Below are 10,183 nucleotides of genomic sequence, written 5' to 3'. Positions count from 1 at the left end.
ATATGTATATAAATATAGTGAAATATTATTCAGCTATAAGAAAGAAGGAAACTCTTAAAAAAATTTTAAAGAAGAAAGAAGGAAATCCTGCCATTTGCTACAACTTGAAGGAATCTCGAGAACATTATGCTAAGTGAAATAAGGTGGACAGAGAAAGACAAATATTGTATTGTATCACTTATAGGTGGAATCTAAAAAAGCCAAACTCAGAGAAACAGAAAATAGAGTGGTGGTTACCAGGGGCTGGAGTGGGGGTGGGGGAGTAGGGAAGAAGTCGGTCAAAGGTACAAACTTTCAGTTTTAAGATTAGAAGTTTGGGGCCATAACAGCACGATGATTATAGCTAATAATGCTATATTATATATTTGAAAGTTACTAGGAGAGTACATCTTTTTTCTCAAGTTTATTTATTTATTTTGAGGTAGACAGCATGAGCAGGGGAAGGGCAGAGAGAGAGAAGGAGAATCCCAAGTAGGCACCATGCTGCCCCAACACGGGGCTCAATCCCATGAACCGTGAGATCATGACCTGAGCCGAAATCAAGAGTCGGATGCTTAACAGACTGAGCCACCCAGGCGCCCCACTAGGAGAGTAAATCTTAAATGTCATTGTGTATGACGGAGATGTTACCTAACACTCTAGAAACCTAGGAAAATAATTAATTAGCAATAGACTAGGCCAATATCACCTACACTGAACAACCGTTGAGGCAGGTACCCCCCTTCCTGAATGATCTCTGCAAGTACCTTAAGGAGTTCTTCAGCAGTGGTGATCTCCAGGCCAATGTATCTGCAGTCACCCCCTCAAATTCACTCTTCGATGCTGAGCGGACTGTATATGGAACACAGCAGCTCTACCCTGCCCTCTCTTCCATGTGTAGTTCTGTTGTGTTCCAGGTTGCATCAAGGACACAGAGGCAATGTAGTAGACCCCAAAATATGCAGTAGTACGGTCTTCTGATTTTTTCAAAAACTTCATTTCTCCAGAAGGGGCTTTGAACTCATGGGCCACCTACAGCTTGTGATGGTTCAGCAGCAACACTTTTGCCACCTATAGGCACTAAGGTCCTGACCAAACTCCCCCCTCACCTGAACCATCATTAAGCCCACGCTTCTAACAATGGTCTTCCTCTCAGCACAGCTGCAAATTTTGATTTCATCGGCCACTTTTCCTTATCTTTTGGGGGCTTGACAAACATCCTATGTGTCGCTTGATCTACCCTTTGTCCTTCTAGCCATCCCTAATGTCTAGTAATAACTCACCATACAAATGCAAACACAGTGTCCCCTAACAAACAGAATGACTGCTAGGAAAGGGACCCGCGTGAGCTCCACTCCCACTACCTGCTGGCAGCTGGCAGAATTAGTGCACTTTGGCTCTGAAGCAGGGCTCTGAGGGTTGTTGGTTCGGAGATGGAGAAGCTTCTGTGCTCTGATAGGTTGCCCAACAGCCCTGTTCTCCATTCTGGTTCCTTTGCTCCCGAAACATGTTGTCGCTTCCATTACCAGGGGACCAGCAGCCCAGGCCATGCCCATTTACCCCAGGAGTGTAATGTAATGTAGGCAACGTGGTGGAGACTCCAATCCACAGAAATAAAGGCAGCAAAAGGTACAATGCTCAGTGCAACTGCAGGACATCTGGGGGCTCCTCATCCCTAAGCATTGCACCTGGCCACGTGCATCCGGTGAAAGAAAGTGGGAACTTGAAATTCAAATGGCGCAGATCCAATAACCTAGTCTCTCCATTCATATGTGCAGGATGATATTCTCTCTCTCTCTCTCTCTCTCTCTCTCTCTCTCTCTCTCTCTCACACACACACACACACACACACACACACACACACACACAGAGCCATTTTTCCCCGAAGCTACATTCATGACTCCAAGATGATTGGATTTAGAGTAGTTCCTGATCACCCAAACACCACAACCAAAATTAGCCTTCTCTGAGTCCCGGGCCAGACTCTCCTACCTATGGCGATCTTTCCTTCAGAGCCTCCTCTTATCATTTCCTGCCATCTGACCTCTGTTGGGCTACTCAGGATACGACATATGTTGCGACGACATTGAATTTTCTTTTTTTCTCATTGTTATTGAGATAGAATTGACACATAACATTGTAAAAGTTTAAGGTGTACAACATAATGATTTGATATACGTATATATTGCAACGTGATCACCATAATAAGTTTAGTTAACATCCATCACTTCATGAGGTTACTATTTTTTTTCCTTACTACTACTTTTTTTCTTTTTCCTGGTAAGAACTTTTAAGATCTCCTATCTTAGCAACTTCCAAATATACAAGACAATATTGTTATGATGTTTTACCTCTTCCTTTCCAATCTTCAGGTCTCTACTTTCTCTTGTTTTGTTCTAGGAAAATAATGAATGAAATGGGTTTTTAGTGACAGACATGCAAGGCAAGTTCACTTGACTATAGTCATGATGTTGTAGATTATATCCCCAGGACTTATTTATCTTATAAACAGAAATGTATCCCCTTTGACCACCTTCACCCATTTCCCCATCCCTCACCCTCTGCCTCTGGCAGCCACAAATCTTATTTCTGTTTCTATGACTTTGTTTTTTTAAGATTCCACTTATAAGTGAGATTATACAGTATTTGTCTTTCCTTATCTGACTTATTTCATTTAGCATGATGCCCTCAAGGTCCATCCCTGTTGTCTCAAATGGCAGGGTTTCCTTCATTTTTATGACTAATATTCCAGTGTGTGTGTGGGGGTGGGGGTGTACACATTTTCTTTATCCATTCATCCTTCAGTGGACTCTTGGGTGTTTCCATATAGTGGCTATTGTGAATAATGTTGCAAAGGGGCGTAGATATCTCTTTGGGACAGTAATTTCATCTCATTAGAATAAATAACCATAAGCAGAATTACCGGATCATATGGTAGTTCTATTTTTAATTTTGTTAGGAACTTCTGTACTGTTTTCCACAGTGGCTGCACCAACTTACATTCCTACCTGAATTCTCTGAGGGGATTAGTGTCTGAATCTATTCCCTTCCTGGAGATTCCTGTGCTCCATATGTAAATGTGTCCAAACTCTCTCCATTAAAGTGAACTTGCCTTGCATGTCTATCACTAAAAAGCCATTTCATTCATTATTTTCCTAGAACAAGAGAAAGTAGTTAGAGACGTGAAGATTGGAAAGGAAGAAGTAAAACGTCATTATTTGTGGATTCTATGATGATACGCCAGACAACCCAAGAAAACTGACGGAAAAACTACCTCAGACAATAAGACTACTCAGTAAGGTGGCAGGCTACAGAATTAACAAAGAAAGAATAACCAGTCAGAAGATATAATGTGAAAAAAAAAGCCCCATTTACAACAGGAACCAGAGAGAAAAAAGATAAAACAAAGTTAACCAACAACATTTAAGGCCTGCGGGAAGAAAACAAAAGAAGTTTGAACAGATAGACCTATCATGTTGTGATATGTCAGCATTCTCTAAATGAATTCATAAACTTAACTTTATATCAATAGTAAGTGCCAACAGACTTCTTTTTCCTCTAGAGCTAGACAGGAGGATTCTAAAATTCTCAGAGAAAAACAAAACAGGAGAACTCTGAAAAGTGAGACCAATGAGTGATATTCACCTACATCGCTAGGTCTCAAAATTTTGAACTGGGTAGTACTGGCATTTAAATAAGCAGACAGACTAATGTAACAGTAGAAAGTCCAGAAACAGTCTCGAATCCATAAAGGAATTAGGTATATAATAAATTTGGAATTAGGCGTACAATAAATTTGGGAGATCAGTGGGAAAAACGTGAACTTTTCGATAAAAGGGGTTATTACAACTGGGTAGACCATCTGGAAAAAGTTAGTAAGCCGTACCTTCTGCCATACACCAGGATAATGTTCAAATGGATCAAGAATTTAAATGTAATGACCCAAGAAACCTATCAGAAAACACGGGAGGATTCTTTTACAACCTCAAAATGGATAATACCTTTCTAAAATGATTCAAAATCCAGATGTCATGAAATACAAGACTAACATTTTTTACTTCATAAAAATTAAAACTTCTGCATGAAGAAAGGCAGCCAAATGAATTATTATACACAAAGACAAATGACAAATAGAAAAATACGTGCAACTCACATCCCATATATACAAAAAGTTCTTACACGTCGGCAAGAAAAAGATCAGTGGCCTAAAGAAAAATGGTCAAACGAGAGCTCAACTGAAAAGGAAATATAAGTGCTTTCCCTCATTCACAATAAAAGATGCAAATTAAAGCCACTGAGATTCCACTTTCCTACTTAACAAGTTGGCAAGAATCCAAATGTTTAATAAGGCGGAAACCTGTAGAGGAAATAGGTCCTCTCCCTTACGTCTGGTGGGAGTGCAAAGTGATACAATCCGTTTGGAAGCAATTCAGCAATGTCTGTGAAATCACAAAGGCATGTTCCCGTTGGCCAAAAGATTTCACGTCCAGGGATTTATCCCAGAGCCATTTTTTACATGTGCAAAATGACCAATGTCCAGCGTTACTAATTGAAATGTTGTATGCGGTAGCAAAAAACTGGAATCAAATTGGACATATATCAATAAGAAATTGCGGTACAGCCACACAATGGAATACTACGCAGCTCTAAAAAGGGACACGAACACTCATAAAGAACTGAGCTAGAAAGGTCTCCAATATCAGGCGTTAAGAGGAAAAAATAAGGTACAGAATATACAGAACACTGCTCATTGTTTCTCGCTTTCTTTTTTCTTAATTTTTTTTTTAATTTCTTTTTCTTGGGACACCTGGGTGGCTCAGTTGTTTAAGCATCTGACTTCAGCTCAGGTCATGATCTCACAGTTTGTGGGTTGGAGACCGAGTCTGGCTCTGTGCTGATAGCTCAGAGCCTGGAGACTGCTTTAGATTCTGTGTCTCCCTCTCTCCTTTCCCCTCCCTAGCTTGTGCTCGCCTTTCTCTCTCTCTCTCTCTCTCCTTCAAAAATAAATAAACATTTAAAAAAATTTTTTTCTTTCTTTTAGACAGAGAGCACAAGCTGGGGAGAGAGACAGAGGTGTGTGTGTGTGTGGGAGAGAGAGAGAGAGAGAGAGAGAGAGAGAATCCCAAGCAGTCCCTACACTCAGCGCATAGCCCAACACAGGGGTTGATCCCATGACCCTGGTATCATGAATGAGCCACGCAGACATCCCTGTTACTTGTCTTTCAAAAGTTGGGAGAGGAAAGACTATATTCACACTTGTTTATACCTTTCACAGTGCCTCTAAAAGGACACTCTATGGAACTAATTCTTATTGGATACCTACTAGAGGAAAAGAAACTGGGAGGACTGGGGACAGATTTGGGACAGAGCCAATGGCTCTATTTGTAGTTGTTATTTTTAAACCATGGAAATGTATTACCTATTTTTTAAAAGAAAATGGAAATTTTTTTTAAAGAACATGCTGAACAAGGGGGTTAAACGATACTTCCTTTGCACAGGTGGTTCAAGGCCCTCGTACAAAACACCCTGTCATAAACATAAGCTGGCTACTGTCTGCTTATTGCACAGGGGCCACCATGCCGGGATTCCACCCCACAATCCGTGAGTCTCAGTCCCCAGGACGGGGACAGTGAGCTGTCAGCTCATAGTCCCCGCTTTGGAGCCCCACCCCAACCATTCCCGGGATGGTAAAAAGATGCAAACCAGACAGCCTGGTCCAAGATGATCTTTCTTTGGGAAACTAAAGCTTATTTCCCAAACCATGTAGTAAAAATTTAATGAGTTTATGCAAACTCAATACTCATTATGAAAATACAACTAAATGATCTGCAATTACATCTTAAGATAAACATTCCTTTTGGAGCAAGAGCACAGAAGAACAAAAACCCTACATGCCTCTGACATCTCCCACTGGTTCTCCATAATGTGTACTTTTAAAGATGGCGGTGGTCCACAGTTCTCTCAGAAGCAATATTTTATCCTGACGAGTGCTCTGTCACTTGCTGGCTTACTATTGGATACATTATGCTAGTTCTTGTCTTAGATAACACAGGCACAGGCAAATTTATGAATTACTTGATTTCCTTGAGAAATGTGGCTCTGGGAGCCATTGGAGCATCTTGAACTGCGCTGTCACCCTCTTGAGTTAAAGTGGAGAAATGGAGAAGTTGCCCACTATTGACCTACCTCCTCCCTAGAGCATGTCCGGAAAGGAGAGTTTTGCTCCTCTTCTGGGTGGCTAAGCTCCTACTGAAATTTTTTCCTATGGCCTCAGCCAGATGTCCCGAGGCAGCAGGGACAAAGGACAGAAGGAAAGGGCCACGAAGAAAGCAGTGATACTCTGTGTGCCTGGAGTCACTGTCCACCCCATTTCGATGCACTTTTTTGGCTTCCTTGCCTGCTTAAGCCCTATTCATTGTTCAAGACACAAGGCACTACCTCCTTCAAGAAGCCTTCTCTGACTCTCCTACTGCACTGTATGGCCACCATTATTTCTTTATTGGTGTCCTGTGTCAATCTCTATCAAAGCACTAATCATACACCATAATCAAGCACCATAATTGCCTTGCTATATGTCTACTTTCTCCTAAACTGTAAGCTCTCTGAAGCCAGGAGTTGTGCCTTATCGGTCTGAATCGTCAAGGACTCAAAAGTATCACCTGGCACGCACTAAGTGCTCCACAAAGATTTGATATGTGAATAATGAGGTCGGAGAGAGGAAAGCTGACCTACCAATGGTTAGGAGACAGCAGAGCTCAAGCTTTCCTTCTACTATGAGTTAGCAAACCCCGGAGGATTATTTAGGAAGCCCAGGGAATGCCCAGGGACATAAGCAGTCCATGAAATTTCATCTCTGGTAGCAAATCTCTAAGTGGGTCATTTTAGCTTCTGCGGACAGCCGGGCAGGCCCACGAAGAGAACAAGTGCACCAGCATGCTTCCCCATGAAGTACCTGCGTCAAAGAAACAGGACAGGGGGCTGAAGTGCTCAGAAGGGGAGGGAGTAAGGTACAACTGATGGGAAGGCCCCAGTGAAAAGCTGGAAGGAAGGAAGGAAGGAAGGAAGGAAGGAAGGAAGGAAGGAAGGAAGGAAGGAAGGGAGGAAGTTAGTTCAAGGCCTGGACTGCTGGAGAAAAGGACGCAGGCAAACAGCAGGGTGTTGAACAGGTAAAGCAGAGCCGTCCAAGCCAACAAATGGACGAAAACAGGTGGAGGTGGTAATAGGGAGCTGTTGTGAGTTCTCGAACAAGGATAGGACACAGGCACTACCTGTCCAACAAAGACATGCAGGGTGGTCAGCGCAGGACCTGAGCGGGGCCACCCCACTCGTGGAGGGGTCTCCCTGCAGCGCTGTTAGAGTGATGAGAGCCACGTGGACAGAAAAAGCAAGGAATCCGTTTGTAAGGGAGAAAAAAAACACCGGTCCTGAGGACAGACTGAGTATCAGGTGTCATGTGCGGGGAGCAGTTCTCACAGAAGATGCTCAGGTTTCTACAGCCTCAACGGGAAGGACTAGCCATCCCCCTGGTAGGAAAGAAGCCGGGATTCAGGATGGGAGGACGGTCACCAAGGTTGGCGGTGAGATTAGTGAGTTTGTGGGAGGAGCACATCAAGGTGATGGCAGAATCATCTGTACCCACCCCCCCATGTGGTTCTGTACTCAGAAGAAGGAACCTTGCCTGACTTCAGGGTCTAGGCAGGACGCTCTGCAACACAGGCATCTGTTGTCTTATTTTAACTCAATGACAGCTTTTTTCTTTAATGTTTATTTACTTAATGAATATTTAATATTTAATAAATAAACATCCGGCCCCGTGTCCGGCTCAAACCCGCCAACCGTGAGATCATGACCTGAGCCGGAGCCGGATGCTTAACCGACTGAGCCACCCAGGCGCCCCTTCGATGACAGCTTCTAGGCTGTGTGACATTTAAGTCCGTTGCCCATAAGCTCAGAAGAGATTTAAAGGTTTACTGTGATTTAGGGCTCCTTCTTTTGGAACTCGAAGCCTCACTGGGTGTTTTGGGCTTCGAATTTATGAGCTCTGAACGAGCTGCACTCAAAACAGTGCCGGGCGTCAATTTGCAGGTGGGCCCACGTCTACCTTTTGACTCTCACGTAATTATGTGTTTGTAGGTCTCATCGCACAGCACTGAGAGGAACTTGGCCTCTGACTGAGTTCGGCTCTGAATCGAATGTTCAAACTTCATAGAAATCACCTATTTTCCTGCTGAACGTTTCATTGAAGGTAAATGTTTTCAAGCTGCCCTACTTGAAAGGAAAAAGCAGTTCAGGATAGAAATATTTTTCCTCCAGAAATATCCTCCCTGTCCCAAACCAAGTCAACATGGGGAGGGGGGAGTCCCTGGAAAGCACAGGGCCTGGGAGGGGAAGGGGTAAGACGGAGGTTATTTTTAGGCCATGATATCACCTCCCAGTGGCCACTGGCATCAGTTGGGCAAAGGAGGGCTGGCCCACTGGCTTGTGTTTCTCAGCCCACATTCCGGGAGCTGCTGGCTGATGAATGGTTATTTTCTGCAAAGAAAAATGCGCTGTCCAGATGAATGGAGGGTCTGTCTGGGGACTTGCTGGAAAAGGTCTTGGTGTATTTCAAAAGGAATCCTGGCTGAGAGACGGCAGAGCTCCATTTCCAGGCCTGCCCCAGACGCCTCCCCACCCTTGCCTCCCTACCTGCCCTCCTCCCCTTTAATATCCCAGACAGTTGCCTTGGCAGGGAGGGCAGGGGGCAGACGCGTGAGCCCCTCAACAGGAGGCAGGAGCAGCCACAGCCCACAGACCATAGGATCCCTGCCCGGATGAACACGACCTTGCCAGAAACTGGGTCTTGAGGTGCCTACACACAGGCAGGACCCGGTTTCCTGATTGTGACTCCAAGTGCATCCAAATATCACGTGGTTCGCCTCCTAGCTCATGTCCTACGAATAACTTCGACATAAAAAACAGCATCCCTCAGTAGAGTGTGCACGCAAGATCCAAGAACCCTAGAACTAGGGTGACTGGCTTGAATAAGACGAAATTCATGTCAACACATCTTACGGGGGATTTAGGAGTCCATCTATCTCGCTGCCCAAAATAGGGCGTGGCTTCTCCCCAGAGCCCGGCAGGGGAGCTGAGGATGAAAATGGAGGCTGTTGATCGGCCCCCTCTGCTGGCGTGGGAGGGTTCAGACAGCCAGGCTGGTCTCCAACGCGTTATTCCAGAGAACTGCTCAGGTGGGTGGAGCAGGGCAGGTGGGCAGGCCTGGGGATGGCTACAGTCCCTCATATCTCAGAGAAGCAGGTAAGGGTCCTCCAATCAAAGTGCCAGGCAGCCAGTAGCCTAGCCTACAAAAAGTGCCTGGTTCAAGGCTGTCCTTAAACACATCTCTGCAGAGGGCCACCTGGCTGGCTCAGTCTGTAGAACACACAACTCTTAATCTCAGGGTTGTGAGTTCAAGCCCCACATTGGGCACATTCTACTCAAGGGGCGCCTGGATGGTTCAGTCGGTGAAGCGTCCGACTTTGGTTCAGGTCACGACCTCACAGCTCGTGAGTTCCAGCCCCGCATCGGGCTCTGTGCTGACAGCTCGGAGCCTGGAGCCTGCTTCGCAATCTGTGTCTCCCTCTCTCTCTCTGCGCCTCCCCCACTCGTGCTCTGTCTCTAAGTAAAAAAAAATAAAATAATAATAATACATATATAGGGGTGTGTGGGTGGCTCAGTTGGTTAAGCATTCAACTCTTATTTTCAGCTCAGGTCATGATCTCATGGTTCCTGAGATCAAGCCCTTCACCAGGCTCTATGCTGATAGTGCAAACCCTGCTTGGGATTCTCTCTCTCCCTCTCTGCCTTTTCCCCACTCACTCACACACTCTCTCTCTCTCAAGATAATACATACATACATATATATGTGTCAGCATATATATGTACCCTGAATGGAACCTTGTTTGGTTTTTCCGTGTTTTCAAACTTGAGATAAATGGAGTCACTGGGTCCGTGTTCATTTGTGAATGGCTTCTTCGAACACCGCTGCTGAGATTTTTTTCCCCCCACGTGAACGCGTGACCCATCATTCATTCATTTTTCACTTACATAGTACAATTTATATATCCATTTTCTTCTAGGTGGATATTTGTCTTGTTTTCAGTTTTTTGTTATTAGCAACAGTTCTGCTATGAAATTTGTTGTACATCCCTCTTGATGCTCATTA

Source organism: Panthera leo, chromosome A2, assembly GCF_018350215.1.
Source record: "Panthera leo isolate Ple1 chromosome A2, P.leo_Ple1_pat1.1, whole genome shotgun sequence".
Taxonomy (NCBI): Eukaryota; Metazoa; Chordata; class Mammalia; order Carnivora; family Felidae; genus Panthera; species Panthera leo.
Note: the sequence above shows the minus strand (reverse complement) of the source record.